The sequence below is a fragment of the Mus musculus genome, chromosome 4 (genome assembly GCF_000001635.26).
Source record: "Mus musculus strain C57BL/6J chromosome 4, GRCm38.p6 C57BL/6J".
Lineage (NCBI taxonomy): Eukaryota > Metazoa > Chordata > Mammalia > Rodentia > Muridae > Mus > Mus musculus.
The window spans coordinates 150,277,432-150,294,244 of record NC_000070.6 but is presented as its reverse complement, the minus strand read 5'-3'; the positions used below and the strand labels follow the sequence as shown (position 1 = coordinate 150,294,244).

General features: G+C 43.6%; 1 protein-coding gene across 6 annotated transcripts in view; it reads right to left on the bottom strand.

Annotated features, from left to right (window-relative positions):
• Rere (arginine glutamic acid dipeptide (RE) repeats) overlaps nucleotides 1-12,734 on the bottom strand; it is a 340,456-nt gene extending 327,722 nt beyond the window's left edge. For 5 of the 6 annotated variants that reach the window (XM_006539136.4, XM_006539139.3, XM_030253746.1 and 2 more), the window contains exon 1: nucleotides 12,170-12,734. The gene's annotated coding sequence lies outside the window, so the exon portion shown is untranslated. The remainder of the gene's footprint in view (nucleotides 1-12,169) is intronic. The other variant, NM_001085492.1, reaches the window with a different exon arrangement.
• Between the last annotated feature and the right edge of the window lie 4,079 nt (nucleotides 12,735-16,813).

The following is a 16,813-nucleotide window of genomic DNA, read 5'->3' as shown; positions in this document are numbered from 1 at the left end:
TAATTTGCTTTTAAGATCTGTCCTCAAAGATGTTTTTAAGGAAATGTAGAGCTAAGAAAGGAAGGCAGCCAAAATAGATGGACCATATTGCACAATGAAAAGGCACACAGAGCTCTCTATGTGCACACCACTAAATTAGAGGGGTCTAATGTAGCTCAATTGACAGCATTTTTCCCATTCTTGATTCAAACAACTCTAGAATACACCTAATTTTAAATATGAGTCTGGAGACTGACCAAAAAAAAAAAAAAAAAAACTGCCTTTTAAATCTAGTGGGAAGAAACACTTAACACAAAATACAATGTTTTGCCTGGTTTGGGGTTTGGTTTGATTTGGTTTGGTCTGTTTTTGTTTTTGTTTTTGTTTTTGTTTTGTTTTGTTTTGAAGCAGGATCTTGTTATGGAGGCCTTGGCTAGCCTCATTATGAAGACCAGGGGGGGCTCAAACTGGCATCAATTTTCCTGCTTTGTCTACTACATTCTAGGACTCCATGTGTATGACACTATACTGAGCTAAAATACAACTTTTAATATAAAGTAAACATTAAGAAAACATAAAGCAACAAAGTGGCTAAGAGGTTAAAGAACTTAAGAATGGACACTAGGAGCCCAGGGTGGTGACATGTGCCTTTAAAGCAGGACTTGGGAAGTATACTGGCTGGGTGTTTGGTTTTTTGTTTGTTTGTTTGTTTGTGTTTGTTTTTTTCGAGACAGGGTTTCTCTGTGTAGCCTTGGCTGTCCTGGGACTCACTCTGTAGACCAGGCTGGCCTTGAACTCAGAAATCCACCTGCCTCTGCCTCCCAAGTAAGTGCTGGGATTAAAGGCGTGCGCTACCACTGCCCGGCATACTGGCTGGTTTTGTGTGTCAACTTGACACAGGCTGGAGTTGTCACAGAGAAAGGAGCTTCAGGTGAGGAGATGCCTCCATGAGATCCAGCTGAAAGGCATTTTCTCAATTAGTGATCAAGGGGGGGAGGGCCCATTGTGAGTGGTGCCATCCCTGGGCTAGTAGTCCTGGGTTCTATAGAAGAGCAAGCTGAGCGAGCCAGGGGAAGCAAGCCAGTAAGGAACATCCCTCCATGGCCTCTGCATCAGCTCCTGCTTCCTGACCTGCTTGAGTTCCAGTCCTGACTTCCTTTGGTGATGAGCAGCAATGTGGAAGTGTAAGCTGAATAAACCCTTTCCTCCCCATGATGTTTTGTGCAGGAATAGAAACCCTGACTAAGGCAGGAGGCAAAGGCAAGTAGACCTCTGAGTTTGAAGCCAGTCTGGTCCACAGAGCAAATTCCAGGTCAGCCAGGGCTACACAGAGAAACCCTCAGGGGGAAAAAAGAATAGGTACTAGGAAGTAGGAATGAGGAAACCATACCGGTTGGTTTGGTTTTGTTGGGGGTAGGGAGATAGAAGGAGGAGGAAAGAGTGTTTAGGAGCCTGTATGTGCATGTGGGCATCAAAACTACAGGAGTTAGCTCTCTGCTTGCACAGCCAAAGCATCTTGACCCTCCAGCACTCATATAAAAAGCTAACCTAGCTAAATCAGCTAGCTCTGGGTTCAGGGAGAGGTTGTGCCTTGATAATAAAGCAGAGAGCAATTAAGGGAAGCACCTCTGGCCTCTGGCCACATGCATACAAATGTATATAAGCCCACACAACACATGCAAACACATACACACACCCCACAGACATAAAGAAATAATCCAGGAACAAAATAAATGATGCTTCAACAAGGCAAGGGAAGAGGAAAACTGATGACTAGTGAGAGGTTTTGGTTGGGTTACTCTGAGAACCAGCAATAACTAGTTCCAGTTACTACAAGGCAAGTGCCTCACAATAACCATCCGAGGAGGGAAAACCATCTCTCTTGCCATAACTCTCTCCTCTGAATTCCTACGGTAGCTTAAAAATAAATTCAAAACGTTTTGAGATTTTCTTTTTTTTTTTTTTTTTTTTTTTGGTTTTTTTGAGACAGGGTTTCTCTGTGTAGCCCTGGCTGTCCTGGAATCCACTCTGTAGACTAAGCTGGCCTTGAACTCAGAAATCCGCCTGCCTCTGCCTCCCAAGTGCTGGCATGCACCACCACTGCCTGGCGAGATTTTTATTTTCATTTGTGTGTGTTCTGCCTGCATGTATGTCTGTACACCATGTGCATGCAATGCCTGAAGTTACCAGAGGAGGGCAATGGGTCCTCTGGAACACTGGGATTACAGACAGTTATTGCCCACCATGTGGGTGCTTAGAATTGAACCTGGAACCCCTCAAAGATCAGCTGGTGAAACCATCCCCAAGCCCTCACAAAGTTTGTAACACTGCTCTTTTCAAGAGCTGTCCGTTCACTCCCTGGAAGTAGGCTCCACTTAATGACGTGATTCTAACTAATACAATTATAGTAGAAGAGATGATGCTTGCAGGCATAATGGCATGGGCATTTAATCCCAGCACTCGGGAGGCAGAGGCAGGTGGATCTCCATAGGTTGGAGGCCAGCCTGGTCTACATAGCCAGCTGCAAGTCAGTCAAGGCTATACAGTGAGACCCTGCTCAAAGAAATGTGAAAATGGGTGTGGGGTGATAACTGACTTCTAAGACTAAGTCAAAAACAGGGAGAGGCAGGCCTGTGTTCCCAAGCTCAAAGTCAAATACTATATCATGAGGCCACAGGGGTAACACACACTGTGGAGAAGCCCATGTGGCCAGCACTGGAGGTTCCCTGCCCAAATCAACTTGAGCCAAGCTGGAAGCAGATCCTCCAATCCTAGCTAACCTCGTAACTGCAAACCTCAAGAAACCCTTATGCAGGAGCAGCTCAGCTAAGCCACTCTCCAGCACTGTGCTCCGACCACATTTTGAGGCACTCCGTATATAGCAATACATTCAGCCATACAGTTCTGGGGTAGCTTGTTCCTAAAATAACTTATCTGCTCAGTTAGTACCAATGGTCAATATAATAAAACTAGTTTCTAGAAGACTGTCTTCATCTCTACACATCTTTAGGCTTAACCTAATCAATGGCAAAGTCAAGACTTTTGTGTGTTGAAAGACTCTTGTCAATGCCTATAGACTTACTGCAGTTGTAGAAGCTGAAGTGCTTGAACGCTCACCAGTAAGAAACCTACATAAGAGAGTGGGGTAAGCCGGGCGTGGTGGCGCACGCCTTTAATCCCAGCACTCAGGAGGCAGAGGCAGGCAGATCTCTGAGTTCAAGGCCAGCCTGGTCTACAAAGTGAGTTCCAGAACGGAGAAGCCCTGTCTCAAAAAACCAAAAAAAAAAAAAAAAAAAAAGAGCGGGGTAAAAGGAAACTGCTGATTTGATTCATCAGACTGAGACATGAAATAAAACATAACAAACGCTGTGCCCAAATACAACCACAGACGACACCATGTAGATCTGAAAGAAAGAGCAGGGCCTTGTCCACCTTGAAGGAACTAAAGTCCATAAGCCGCCTGGAGAGGAGGAGTAAGAGCAGCCCGACAGCAGAGAGGTAGCAAGCACGACCTCTGTATTTCTTAAAGGGGTTTCTTATTTTATTTCTAGTCAGGCATGGTAGCACACGCCTTCAATCCCAGCGCTCAGGAGGCAGAGGCAGGCAGATCTCTGAGTGCGAGGCCAGCCTGGTCTACAGAGTGAGTTCCAAGACAGCCACAGGGCTACACAGAGAAACCCTGTCTTGGAAAAAAGAAATTAATTATTGGGGAGCCTATGCCATAAAGCACACAGAGAAGTCAGAGGACTTCCAGGAGTCTGTGCTCTCCTTCCAGCACATGAGTCCTGCGAATTAAACTTGAGTTCTTGTAAGCACTTTTATCCTCTAAGACATCTTGCTGACAGCTGTGCTGACACACAACTAACTTCTTTATTAAGGAAGAAAAAGAGCCAGTCTCAGGTCAAGACCATATTAAATTTTACATATGTATCTCAGAATATGTCCTACAGAATATTAGTATACAGTAAGGTTACACACATTCTTAAAAGGCAGGAAAATTCTATTCTCAAGAGGATGAGTTTGGAGACCCACCTAGCCTACACAATGAGACCCTGTCTCAAAAAAATCCCAACTGGACAACATGCCATTTCTAAGACTCTAACATTATAAATCAATTTGACTGCAGAATACTTACAACCCTGCAGTTTAATAGGATGCCTTTAGTCCAGTTAGGGAAACACTGACTTAGAAAAACAAGTAGGTAGACAAGCATGCAGGTGAACAGATTTATAGAAAAAAAGAAAAAGAAAACAGTAAGACAAACCCAGCAAAAGGCCTCACCTAAAAATAGTGTGTGATTAGTGATGCCTTTGTAACTTCTTAAAACATAGAAACTGTTAAACAGAATAAACTAGAAAAGCCAACAGCAGCCACGCTAGATGTCAGTAGAAATGAAGATGGGAAAAACCCAATGGGGCTCTAACAAAAACCAGAGAAATCCCTTTCCCTAGACCATAAGTACAGAACGACTTTCACTACCATGTCCCTGACAGAGCTGACAGAGACAGAGAGAGCGGAGGACCTCGTGTAGCCCATCTGGAGAATTGAGGGAAGCTTACACGGCTGCCTGACCCTAACCCCTTAGCCAACACTAGCAATAACTAAGGGCCTAGCAGATGTCTCTTGGGAAATTTTAATTACAGATAGAGTCCTTAGTGGAAGTGGAAACACACAAAGGAAGCAGAGATAAACAGTTAAGGGCAAAGAATTAGGAGGAAGGCCCTGGCTCTCCGTGCTCTGAGCAAAATGACTTCCTTCACTAAAAATCAAAGCTGGACTATTCCTGCCTAACCTAACCAGCTAGCTTTATGTAGCAACCCTGTCAGAGAGAACAGGACAGCAGGTTAACATGATTTCAATCCTTCTGTGACCCACACAGAAAAGAAATCGAGACAAGAGCGAGTCAACGGAGGGACGCTGGGTCTGGGTGTAAGTCCAGGAGCTCAGTAGTGGAGCACAACTTAAACACAAGCCAAGCCCTGGGTTCTATGACCAGCATCACTGAGAAATGAACTAAGGAGCACCAGTTAAAATATACCTAAAGAGGGGCTGGAGAGATGGCTCAGCAGTAAAAAGCACTGGCAGCTCTTTCTAAGAACCCAGGTTCAATTCCCAGCAACTACATTGCAACTCATAACTGTCTATAACTCCTGTTTCAAGGGTTCCAACTCCCTCATACAGACATATGCAGTCAAAACACCAATGTACATAAAATTATTACAAACACACACAAATGATGCTTTCACACATGAAACATACTTAAACCTACATCCCACTACTCATTAATCAGAACTGCTCTAAGGTGGATACACTTCCAGGCACCACCAAGTTCTACCACAAAGGGAGGTTTCCCAAGCTGCTCCAAGCAGTTTATACATGCAGTAGACAGTTTATACATGCAGACACAAGCTCACATTCCTGCCTATTCACACTGCCTCTGATACACATACATACACACACACACACACACACACACACACACACACACACACACACTGCACTCCTGACACAGAAAAGGATGTAAGAAATCAGTCCTCCGGGAGACTGGGTGACATGTAGAGGTGCCAAGAAATGTGTGCCCCTACATGTTGTGGTGAACGTATGCTGGCATGAAATTTTTGCAGGAGAGGTTTTCAGCAGCTAAAGAATGTCTCAAAATGCTGCATGGCCACACTTGCTCACAAATTCTCTTTTGGTGAGTTCAAGCCAACATTACAAACACTGTCCCCTTTAGAATGGTGTCCTTACTGCTAGTCACAGCCCTTCTCTAGGGTAGTAGGCTCAAAGAATTCTACTAAGGAGACAAAACATTATAGGTTGCTAAAGCTCAGAGACTCAGCACCCCTGACAGTATTCCAGCGCTGAGAGGTACTGTTAAACGTAGAGTTCTATTTTTTCTGGGAGGACTGACCTTTAAGAGCTTAAATTTCTGTTCCACTTTTCCCCAGTATTTGAAATGACTTTGACTGTTTTATGTTCCAAGCAATCACAACATCCTAACCAAACCCCTTAAAAGTCACATAATAACTAGTTTAAAATTAGGACATGACCATGCCTTCAATGTCAAGACAAATAGTTTACTGTAGTTCCTCAAACAAGAGTTTTATGAACTAGAAATAACTATTTTGTAATGTAGCCACATAAAGAAAGATTTCGGAGCCGGGCATGGTGGCGCGCGCCTTTAAAATCCCAGCACTTGGGAGGCAGAGGCAAGTGGATTTCTGAGTTCAAGGCCAGCCTGGTCTACAAATCGAGTTCCAGGACAGCCAGGGCTATACAGAGATACCCTGTCTCAAAAAACCAACCAAAAAAAAAAAAAAAAAGGTTTTACAGAAAAGACATTGCTCATGGTTGCTAATATATTAGCAAATTTTAACAAATTAAAAACAATTATAGGCAGGTGGTAGTACACACCTTTAATCCCACCCCTGGGAGACATAGAGATCTCTGAGTTTGAGGCCAGCCTGGACTACAGAGTGAATTCCAGGATAGCCAGGGCTTCACAGAGAAAGCCTGTCTCAAAAGAGCAATCACTACAACAAATCTAATGATGTAATTCTGGCACAAAAAGTGTAAGAGTGGGCTGGAGAGATGGCTCAGCAGTTGCTCTTCCAAAGGTCATGAGTTCAAATCCAGAGGTCCTGAGTTCAATTCCCAGCAACCACATGATGGCTCACAACCATCTGTAATGAGATCTGACTCTCTCTTCTCGAGTGTCTGAAGACAGCTACAGTGTACTTACATATAATGAATAAATAAATCTTTAAAAAAATAATAAATAAATAAATAAAAAATAAATAAAAACAAGTGTAAGAGTGCCTCGGCATCCTGAGCTACATACTGAGTTGGACACTAGCCTGGCTCCACAAGACCCTGCCTCAAAAAGAAGAAAAAATATTTTTCTTTTTACACTGCCACAAACAGATTCGTTTACTTGCACACATAAAAAACCTTTCATGGACCATCAAGATGGCTCATCTGGTAACGGAACTTGCTTGCCCAATAAGCCTGACAGAGTGAGTCAGACCCCCCAGGACATACACGGCAGGAAGAACTGAATTCCAAAAGTTGTTCCTGACCTCCACGTGTATACACGGTGACCACACAAATGAGTACGCATCCTGCAATGACCCCACACACAGTTTAATAAATAAGATAATTTTGGAGGGAGAAAGTCTCTCTATGTAGCATGACCAGCCTGGAACTCACTATGTAGACCAGACTCAGAGAGATCGAACTGCCTCTGCCTCTATCTCATGGGATTAAAAGCAAGTGCCACCGCACCTGAATAAAATAATTTTTAAAACAATGTCTTAAGTTTTATTTTGTATTGACGTGTTTGGTGCTTTGCCTCCTTGTGTGTCTGAGCGCAGTGTTCTAAGAGGGTGTGAAGAAGGTGTCAGATTCCCTAGATCTGGAGTTATAGCTGTTAGGAAGCCACCCTGTGGAAACTGGAAATTGAATCTGGGTCCTCTGGAAAAGCATCCAGTACTCTTAGCCACTGAGCCATCTCTTCAGCCCAAAATAAAAAATGTTTAAGGAATTTATGTTAGCAGTTTTATCTGACCTAGTTACCTAATATAAGGACATAAATTATGTCTTAATTACTTGGCACACCAACAAATTATTTATATAAGTCACAATTCCAGGTCAACATGGAAACACACACCTATAATCTCAGCACTCAGGGGGCCGAAGCAGACTTGCCAGGAGTTTGAGATCATTGTGGGCTAAATAGCCAAACCCTGCCTCAAAAAAAAAAAAAAAAAAAAAAATCCAACCAAAACTCCAAGCTGGCAAATATTTGGGTATGCTTGAGTTATTTGTAGTCAGATGTTCACTGAAATGGCACAAGCGATCTTAGTAATACTGTAAGGAATATTTAAATATACATTTCTCACTTAAAAAAACACTAGAATCGTGTTAGACAAGCTAAGCACAAACTAACATGCTTGCCAAAAATCACACTTAAATAGAATATGCAAAGCTTCAACTGTGGAATAACTATCAGGGTGCCAATAATTAATAATTACACATAATTCAAGAAAAACTCCTGTAGGTTAAAAATCCTATGATCAACTAGTCCGGAGTACAGCATTATCAGAAACTGGTTCAGAACAGCAGGGTAGTGCTCTCTCTCTGGGTGGTGCTCTCTCTCTGGGTAGTGCTCTCTCTGCCTCTGTGTGTATTTGGAGGAGGGGTATGCAGGGAGAAGAGGAAGGGGAGATGAAGTTCACAGCTAGGTTACACTAACGATTCACTTAAAAAAATGAATTTCCTGCTATCTTAACCTTTAAATCAATTGTAAAAGTAGCTGCCAAAAGCAGTTAGCAGGAAAGCGCAGAGTTCCCAAAGGAACTCAGTATATACAACTGATTTTACTGCTTAAATGTTTTACTGATTACTGAGATTTGAACAAGATGTGAAAAATTCAAAACCAATTTTAAAGCAGTAGGTGCTCAGGATATCCATAATAATAGTCACCACACACCAGTCTGAGGGTGCAGCTCATGTGCAGGACGCCTGATCTTCCAGCCCCTGACCCTGCTCTTCAGTATCAGCTTGACATTATGTGTATTATACTGCAGGACCTGGCTGTGGATACTGTCTTCTTTTTCAAAAACTTGGTTTACTACCCACTAAGTGAAAAAGTACTGGAATATAGCCGGGCGTGGTGGCACACGCCTTTAATCCCAGCACTTGGGAGGCAGAGGCAGGCGGATTTCTGAGTTCGAGGCCAGCCTGATCTACAGAGCGAGTTCCAGGACAGCCAGGGCTACACAGAGAAACCCTGTCTCGAAAAAACAAAAACAAAACAAAAAAAAAAAAGTACTGGAATATTTTATTTCTTGATTTAGTTAACCTTTTTGGCTCAAATTGGCTTCTGGATACTCCAGTCTGTTTTCAACAAAACCCTGACAGAGTCTACACTGACCGGAAGGTACATGAGTATATACCCACTAAGTAAATACGTTTGAACTGTTTGCGCTACGCCGTAAAGGTGCTCAACCTTAAGGACTATGAGACAAGCTTTCAGACCTAAAGTGAATTAGCAATGGCTTTCTTAAGAATGACCACTCTAGAATAGACATCTGCCCCCTCTAACTGGTCATTGCATCCATGACAATAAACTCCTGGGAGGCATTTATCAACAGATTATTTATGAAATTGCACATAAATTCAGAAGACTCTGAGGAGGAATCCACAATCTTCTGTGTCAATCTGTATACACAGTCAAATTTTTGCTAGCCTCCAGTTTATTAAAAAAAAAAAAATGGGGCTGGTGAGATGGCTCAGTGGGTTAGAGCACCCGACTGTTCTTCCGAAGGTCCAGAGTTCAAATCCCAGCAACCACATGGTGGCTCACAACCATCCGTAACAAGATCTGACTCCCTCTTCTGGTGTGTCTGAAGACAGCTACAGTGTACTTACATATAATAAATAAATAAATCTTTAAAAAAAAAAAAAAAAAAAAAAAAAAAAAAAAATGAAGCCATAAGCCATTCTCTCAGGTTCCTGTTTATTAATATTGATATGATTTTTGAAAACAGTATTGGAACACAGCACCACTACCTAACAAAACTACTGATTTTAGTGAGACTTTCAACCCAACTTCTCCTCAGCCTCTTTGGCAGAGTGGGTGTCTAAATCCCAGAGGAAATCTCTAATGCTAGGATTTTACTTTCTGTAAGTTTATTTTTTTAATGATACTAAAAAAATTCTTAAAGAGCTGCTGGTGTATATAGTTTCCTACACCTGGAATGCAAATAAGCCCCTATTTTGTTTTCTAGTTTAAGACAAACTACACTTCTCACAGAAAGAAAGAGCATCAATTCAAAGGAGTCCTTGGAAGACACAATGTGAAAATACCCCTGATAACAGAACAAATTAATGTCAAGACACAGCCAATAACATAATAAGGCTGCGACGCAAGTGTGCCTGTCAAAGGGCATCTGTATTAGCAGCCTGGGGAAGTGGCATTTGCAGAAAGGCACAGCGGCTGTGTTTAAAAGAAAATCATTAAGCCTCAGCCGTTAATCCCCTCCCCCATCCTCTTCACTGGATCGTCAAAGCAATTAACCAGTAGAAGGTGCTATTCTGCAAGCCACATGTATTCACATTAACCTCCATCCTTGGCCCAGAGCAGGATTTAGCCAGGTGGACTCTCAGTCCGGTCCAGCATTCCAGGGGGCCTCTACCTCAGTCCCCAACCAGAAAACCAGATCTTTTCTTAAAACACTATTGAGGGGAAAAACTATATTGATAAGTCAAGGATCAAGGACCATCAATCAAATCAATTTCTCTCTCCCTCTCTCTCTCTTACACACACACACACACACACACACACTCACACACACTCACACAAAATACTGCAACATATTAACCTCAAATAGTCTTTATCATTTTAACTGAGACAACCTATTTCTACTTATAAAGGCCCCAGTCACACTCAGCAAAATAAAAATCAAGTGAACAAATCTGCCCCTAACAGAGCCAGGGGTCTCAAGGAATGGAAAGCAGAGAGTGCAAGACCACCATGACAGAGTTGATCTTTACACAGATGGAAAAGAGCAAGCAGCAGAAAGCAGGGCTGCAAAGGCAGGGAGGGAAACAGGAGTCTTCTGAAAGCGTTCCACAGTGTCCTTTAGTGTCCCATGTACTCATCTGCCTTGCAAGGTTGCAAAAAAAAAAAAAAAGGCAGATGTGAAATGGGTGAAAGAAAACTGAACAAGAAAAGCACCTTCCCATCCCCCATCTCCTCTCATCCCTCCCCAAAAGAGCCGTGTTTGTCTGTGCAAACCTAGCCCCAAATATGGGAGAGAGAGAATGGATATCTGTATGGAAGAACAATGAGCCCTCTGCCTGGTTGTGTGTGTGTGTGTGTGTGTGTGTGTGTGGTGTGTCTGTGTCTCTGTGTGTGTCTGCTTCTGCCTCTGCCTCTTCCCTTCGACCTCAACAACAGAGAAAACTGGAAGGCAGGCTTTCACCCAGACTAGGCCATCAAAATCAAAAACGGTTTGCAATTTAGAGTGGAATTAACTCAGCAAGCAAATCCATGGAAGGAAATATCTCGCCAAAGATGATTTTATTATTGTATAGATAATCCTCTCCCTCCCCTCCCCCATCAGACTGAGACTAAAGAAACCAGTGTACACCAGACAAAAAGGTCTCTCTTTAAATGGAAAGCAATTATAAAAGCTATTTGAAATCTAACCTAGGATGTATTATTCATTTGAGCTGCACTAAATGTCTGTTTTGTAATCCACCAAGCTCACACTCACTAGTTAATCTGTTTTGTTTTGTTTAGTCTTAAGAATTGCTTTGCAGAAGGCTATTTCAAGATTCATACAAAACTACTTTTTCAGAGCCACCTTAAAATAGCAGCACATACTGAAACATTTAAAGCACCCAGTTTCTCAAGGGCACATTCTGCTGAAATCAATGTTTGAAGTCTGTAATCAAAAAAAAAAAAAAAAGTAAGCAAACCTTGGAAAAGAGACAGAGGATAATGACTATTCAACAATGAATCATTTTATTTTCATTTCAACAACTTCTCAAGCGAACAGTTTCAAAGGAAACCTGCAATACTCCCTCAACACAACACACACCCCATTCGATGTAAAACTACCTTCTTCCCATAACCCTAAAAAAATATAAAGAAAGAAAGAAGGCACCCTCCTTCAGACAGCAGAACTTAAAATCATGACAGAATTCTACGCCGCTCCAAGTGGTATTTGGTTCCCTAATTTTGGAATCACAGAGCCTGAGAAGAGAGACACAAAGGAGGAGTCTTCCTCCTAATGTGAAATGAGACTTTAATGAGTCCGTTCCCAGACCCCCACATTCACAAATATCCAAGAAATGCACAGCTTCGGGTCCTTCCCTCTCACAGTTGAGCTGCTCAGCTAGTGGCGTGTAACAGTTTAACCTCAGACTAGTTCCAGAGCGTGCCTAAGAAGCCAAGAGAGAGCAGGGGTCAAGAAGCACGTAGTACAGTCACCTGGCTCGCACAGGACCAAAGGCAGCGTCCGGCCCATGGTTCCCCGAGGGCTCGCCTCCACTCTCACCCTTCGCATTCCGCCTCGGCTTTCCCGGCCGAGCCCCACCGCCCACCCAGAGCACTCCGACCCCAGAAAGAGGGGCCGAGGAGGGGCGCCCGCGGCGCGGCGCTGACAACTTGGACACTTACCTTCCCCTCGGGCGCTACACCATCAATGAGAGGGGTGGCGGCCGGGCTCCGGGGAAAGTGCAGGGACCGGGAGGGAGGCCGCGGGGGCCGGCGGCGGACCGAGGGCGGTGGGCGCGGGGCCGAAGGGGCCGGCCCGCGGGGATGCGACACCGGGGGGCTGCGGGGCTTCCCTGCCGGGACTTCGACCTCCTCGGGTGGGCCAAGCCTTCAGCAGTGGGAGCCCAGGACCATGTCTGGTTTTGTGGATTTTTTTTTCCCAGAGGGCGAGTGGCTCCCACCGGAGGATGGTAGGGTTTTTTTTTTTTTTTCCTACCCCTCAACTAGGAGAGAAAATGAGGCGGAAACAAGGTGGGGAGCGCGTGAGGGGACGAGGCGCGGGGAAGGAGGCGGGGACCGAGGCCCGGCGGGGCGAGAGGCTGCGGAGCGCGGGGGGCGGCTCGCGAGCGTCTGTGGGAGCAGCGGCACCTCCGCGATGGTGGCGGAGCCGCGGGGCTGCTGCGCCGACCCGCCGCCCACTCCGCGCTCGGGCCCGGCCCACCTCGCAGTATCGACCATCACCATTGGTCTGTCTCTTCGTGACGTCAGTAGAGGACGGGCCAATAGGAGGCGGAAGGCGGGCCTGGGGGCGGGATGTTTGCTCCAGCTCGCTCTTCCATTTTCTTTTTTTTTTTTTTTTTTCTTTTTTTCCTCCTTTTTTTTCTTCTCTCTCTCTTTTTTTTTTTTTTTCTTCCTTTTTAATAAAATGAGCAGAAGGCAAGGCAAGGGGAGAGGCCAGGCTTTGGTGGCGGCGCGGCCGAGCCCTTAGTGCACGCTCCGGGCGGCGGCCGGAACCTGGGAGATGGGCTCCCCGCCCCAGGCGCGGCTTTGTGCTTGGTCCGCCCTGCTCGGCCACAGGCAGAGCTCCCAGCGGCCAGCCCTGTACTGACCCTCGGGATGGTCTACCTCAAGCGGGTCGGTCTTAGGGGTGGGCTTGGCGACTGTCCCCTTGCTCTTATTATTACCAGAGCCATAATTGCTTATTTCATTTAAGAGACAGATTCCTATTCCTTGAGGTTCAAGGGGAGCTACAGAGTGGATTCGAAGTTATTTGTTCTGATGGGTAGTTCATAATGTTTTAAAAATAATGTTTGACCGAAACTGAAGTGAAAAAAAAAAAAGAAAAGAAAATGTGAATTGGTGAATTGTGCTGCTTATTGATGAGAATAATAAAAGGCCTCATTAAGTAATAAAGAACAGGGCTCAACTGCTCTTTGCAGAAGACCCCACTTCGGTTACCAGCACCCACATCAGGCTGCTAAAGCTGCCTGTAACTACAGCTCTGAGAAATCCAACACTCCTCTAGCCTCCATGTGCACAAACCTACACACACACACACACACATATGACTTTAAAAAAAAATAGTAATAAAGAACAGACCATTACGACGGAGAGTCTTTTAAAGAGAGCAGTAGCTGTGCCCTGTTGGGGGAGGGGAGGCGTAGACTAGTTTCACCAAGGCCTGGTGGCTCTTACCTGTTATCTTAACACTAGAGAGCCAGAGGCAAGAAGATCTTAATTAAAGGTTAAGGCCCACCTGGTCTACAGTGTGAGTTGCAGGCCAGTCAGAGCTACATTTGGAAACTCTGTCTTAAAAATGCCAACAAAAAAGGAAAGGAAAATCCAAGTATCACCTTTAAAAAATATTACTATATTCCCACTATGCTCAAAGACATTATCACCATGTGTACCACATACTATAAGCCTGAGCCAGGGCAAGCCAATGCTCCCATTCTACTTAATATAATTTATAGGATCGTGGGGTTTGGAATTTTAATTATAATTACCAGTTTTTGAAATGCATATCATGTTTATTGAGTTCTTTCACAGACTCTGGCATGAGTCCAGGGCGAATCATCAGCCTATTGTTAGTTTGTTAATATTCTGTAAATGCTTATTGGTGTCCTTAAACCATACACTCTTCTCAGAGGAGTTAAGGTCTGTATATAATAGAATAATTAAAGGATAGAGCTTGGCTTAAAATAATTCACCCATCTATTTCAAATAGAGGGATAATTTTCTCTTTGGAGTGTCTATTCAGATTATAATTCCCACATCCAAAAGTTCCTTTTAAAAATAATTTCAACTAGCAGATGTCATTGAACTGTACGGCCCAAGAGATCTGAAAGGAAATGGGGTCTTTTTTTAATTTAACATTTTTTTTCTTCATAAGGGGTATATGCATGCTACAGTGATCCCAGGAAGGCTTTTGGGGGTCTTGGGTCTCTCTAGTCCACTCTCCACGGACTCCAGGTTTGCAGTTCAGGCAGTTAAGCTTGGCAGTAAGAGCCTTTTTACCTGCTGAGTCTCCAAGGCCCACAACTAAGCCTTACCACTTACTACCTTTCAACAAGAAAAAACTCTTCCCTTTCAAATAAAATGAGAACTTGGGAATAAAGAGCTGGCTCGATGTCTAATAATGTTTGCTGCTTGCTCTCCCAGAGGTCTGAAGTGCAATTCCCAGCATCCATGCAGGGCAGCTCACAAGTGCAGCAACGTCAGCCGCTGGGTCTCTGACACACTCTTCTGGCCTCTGCATTACCTGCACACATATGTGCATACACAAATTAAGAAACACAAACATGGGGCTGGTGAGATGGCTCAGTGGGTAAGAGCACCCGACTGTTCTTCCGAAGGTCAGGAGTTCAAATCCCAGCAACCACATGGTGGCTCACAACCATCCGTAACGAGATCTGACTCCCTCTTCTGGAGTGTCTGAGGACAGCTACAGTGTACTTACAATAAATAAATAAATAAATCTTTAAAAAAAAAAAAAAAAAAAAAAAAAAAAAGAAACACAAACATATATATAAATAAAATATGAATTAAATTAATGATGGCTAAAAAAGAAATGAGGAAGATAGCTAATGATTTTTTAATATTATTTATTTTTTACTTATATGAGTACACCAGAGCTGTCTTTACACACACATCAGAAGAGTGCACAAGATCCCATTACAGATGGTTGTGAGCCACCATGCGGTTGCTGGGAATTGAACTCAGGACTTCTGGAAGAGCAGTCAGTGCTCTTAACTACCGCGCCATCTCTCCAGCCCAATTTTATTATACCTGACTAAATTTTCCAGGAATTTTTCAGTAACTAAGCTGCACTCAGGCAGGTGGATCTCTGTAAATCAAGCCCCTCCCTGGTCTACATAATAAGTTCCAGAATAGCCAGGGCCACCTAAAGAGAGACTCTGTCTCAATAAAAATCCAATAAGTAAATAAGTATTTACTCCTTTTATATGCATGCATGTGTTTATGTGTACATGCATGACATACTACAAATGTGGAAATCAGAGGACAAACTCAGCTATTGCCTGGGTTGTAGGGATGTGGTGGTTTGAATGAGAATGGCCCTCAGAGACACATATATTTGAATACTTGGTCCCCAGTTTGAAAGTTTGGGAAGGATAGGAGGTGTGGTCTTCTTGGAGGAGGTGTGTCACTGAGGGTGAGCTTTGAGGTTTCAAAAGTCTCTCTCAGTTCCCAGTGTGCTCGATCTCTGCTTCCTACCTGTGGATCAAGGTGTACCCTCTCAGCTGTTCCTATCCGATTGCCTTTGCTCCACCATGATGGACTCTAAACCTCTGAAGCCACAGCCTAATAAACTCTTTCTTCTATAAGATGTGCTATCACAACAATAAAAAATTACCTAAGGCCGCCATCTGAACTCAGTCTGGCACAGCAAGTGAATTTTACTCCCTGAGCCACCCCACAGAAGACAGACCTTGAAGTTATGATCCTCCCGCCTCCACCTCCTAAGAGCAGGGAATTGGGCCTTTTTTATTAATACAGATGTGCATGTAGGTAGATGTATCCAAATTCCACATAATTATAAAGCACAATATGCTACAGGGACATAAAATTAGCAAACTAGGTCTATTTAACAGGTCCATGCATGAACTGTGGTCCAGCTACAGAGCCAAATGGCACAGACTCCCTGCCTAGAACCTCAGACTCTGATAATGAAATAACCTTTCTAATAAGAACAACTATGAACCCATGATTGAAAGCTCACTGTGCCCCAAGTGCCGTGTGCAGCCTGTTACGTTCTTTTGCCCACTCAGTACTGACAACAGCCATGAAGTGTGTTATTATCACTTTAACTTTAAAGGTCAAAGAACTAGGACTTAAGGAAGTTAAATAATTTGCAGAAGGTTAAAGAGGTCAAACATCTAGTAGGGATTTTTTTTTTATGTGAAATTAGAACATTTTTCCTCATTTTTTTTGTTAGCAAGCTTTAGAAAATGGGAAGGATTGTTGTTATTGAATCTAAAAACATCAAAGACTTTTGTTAGTTCTATAACCTTAATACATGCCAGCTCTGTTGTTATTATCGTTGTTGTTATTGGAATCACTTAGCCCAAGCTGGCTTTGAGCTCCCCGTGTAGCTAAAAAGGACCATCGCACATCCCTAGGTAGTGATTTTTAAAGATGGTTTTTTTTTTTTTTTGGTTTTATTTGTGTATGTACGGATGTTTTGTCTGCACATATGTCTGTGGACCACTTGCATGCCTGGTGCCTGCAGAGGCTGGAAAACATTGTCAAATTGCCTGAGACTGGAGTTACAGAGAGTAGTGAGCCACTGAGTGGGTGCCAGAAATC